Raw genomic sequence first — 2430 nt, 5'->3', positions numbered from 1 at the left:
CCCGGGGAGCGCGGCCGTAACGGCCGCCGCCGCCGCCGCCATTGCGGCCCCGGGGAGCGCGGCCGTAACGGCCGCCGCCGCCGCCGCCATTGCGGCCCCGGGGAGCGCGGCCGTAACGGCCGCCCCCGCGGCCCCCGAACTGCCCCGCGGGGAGAACGGACGTAACGGCAACCCGCGGAGGGAGACGGTTGCTTTGGCGCCGCGCGGCCCCGCGGCGGAGCCGCCCGACTTCCTTCCCCGGCAGCAACGCAAATGCAGGCCTGGCTGGAAACCTCTCCTTTAGGCGTCCTACAGCCTTGGTTGCTGAGTCGTGCCCACTCACGTCAACGAAACTATTACCCTGAAATTGCAGACTTAAGCCTTTCAGCCGTCACTTAACTGGTGTATTTTTAACCTTATTTCCTTTATGGGTAAATGACTAATATACTTCGCAGTTCCCCAGAATGCAAGGGATTCCCCAGATCTTATCCTGGTTTATTGGACATCTGCAGTCTTCAAAGTTTTGTTTTTTTCTTATTCATAGCAAAGTGTAAGAAAAATACCGTGAAAAAAGGACTATTTCAGAACATGTGAAATGTATATGTTCATTTTTAAAGTAGGAGAAACATTTTATGTATTTTTCATGCGTCTAAGAGCTCTTGGTAATAATTAAATCATTTATAAATGGTCTCTGCAAATGTGAAAAAAAGTTTCTATAATTTTATATTGTAGTTTGTTACTGTATAATTTACATTGCTATTTAGCGTGCAGTCTCCTAACTTCAGTTCATTTTCATAAAACAGTGATTTTGCACGCTTAGAAGCGCAGGCAACTATAACCTAGTATTGCATCATGCTGCCACCACGCTCTGTGTACCTCAGAAAGACCAAAAGCATCTGCTGTTTTTCCTGGAAGTGAGATAATTTATCAAAAAGTGTAATCCATACATGTAGCCTGAAGAAAAAGTAGATATGAAATTTATTTTTATGTTTATCTATTACTTCACGTAGTTTAGATTTTAGATTAATTTTGGGGCAGCCTGTACAGAACTGTGGTGTTGCAGAGGAAAACACAATTGGCCACTGGTTACACAATTACATGCTGTGGCGGGTATCACTCACCCCCGCCACCACTCGTTCTGTGACACGTGCACTGCAGGGTTTTTTTGCCACATTCTCATATTAATTTGTTCAAATCAGGCACGTTGGCACTGTTACTTGCTCCAGGTTTTTCTAGGGCAGAGCTCCTGCCCCAGTCTAGTGTCTGGAAGAAGTGGCAATAGCAGCATTTGTGAGAGCTGGAGGCCACAAGCACTGCTAGGCAAGGCCTACCAGTTTTGTACAGATTCCCATCGTCACACTTCAATTCTGCCACTGTATATTCCAAAGTCCTTGCTTTGTTTTGTTTTTCCACCCAAGCATTTAGCCACGGCAAATCTGAGAAACTTCACACTTCTCAGTAAGCAAAGATAGTACTGATGAATGTGGGTGTATTTGACATAAGTTACTTACACTGGAAGAAATCCTATTAGTAACAACAGTCTATGCCTTCTATAGTCTCTATGCCTGTAGGAAGAGGTTTCCATGAAGCAGAAAGTTTGATTTCCCAAGAGGAAGGCCTGGGAATTTGGCCTTTGTCTCATAGTCTCAGTTAAATTTCCCAGCTGGCTGTCATCACCACACCAGGAATTTATTTCATTTTTAAAGCATCTATGTTCTGCCCAAATCTGAAAAGCAGATGCATGTTGGGAGAGGGTGCGGGGAGGTGACTGCGTGGCATGAAAGATTCAAGAGGTTCGTTCTTGGGGCAGGGTCTTATGGCCCTACGTTCCCTACACCACTAAGCACTCAGCCTACAAAGGCAGCAACAAGAGGAAGGTTGAAATTCAACATCTTGTTAGGCAGGTGGCCAGCAAAACTACTCACACGTGCAGTGGCATCCTCCTGAAACAAACAAACAAATGAAATAATAAATAATTAAATAAATCCCCACAAACTGTCCTGACAGCTGACGAGGTGTGCTCTTTAACAGTTTGCACAACCGTACCTGGTCCTAACTTTTAACCTTCCTTTCTGCTTCATGCCTCCTTACTGTGCTAAACAAATCTAAGCAAATCTGCACTTTGTTTTTCCTGCTAAAGAGGCCTCACCAAGGGGGAAAAAAAAAAGGCAGTAACTCTTTTCCACAAAGCCACCCTCCCTCCCGATCACGGCACCGAAGGCACGGCGTTTGCAGGCCCTGCGCACCGTGACAACATGAAATGACAACGCGCCCCGCAGCCTGTCGCCCTAACGAGCAGGCCCATCCCGCCTCTCCCCCCTCCCCAGCAGGGAACGGGCCCCCGGCGGTCCCGCGCCCTCCGTTACCGGCCGCCGCGCTCACCTCTCGCCATCCCCCCTCCCTCCTCGCGGCCGTTACCGCCGGGCGCGCGCCGCGCATGCGCGCCCCGCC

This window comes from Nothoprocta perdicaria, unplaced genomic scaffold (genome assembly GCF_003342845.1).
Source record: "Nothoprocta perdicaria isolate Ctin4 unplaced genomic scaffold, notPer1 scaffold_215, whole genome shotgun sequence".
NCBI classification, from domain to species: domain Eukaryota; kingdom Metazoa; phylum Chordata; class Aves; order Tinamiformes; family Tinamidae; genus Nothoprocta; species Nothoprocta perdicaria.
The sequence above is the reverse complement of the archived record's forward strand: the minus strand, read 5'-3'. Positions refer to the sequence as shown.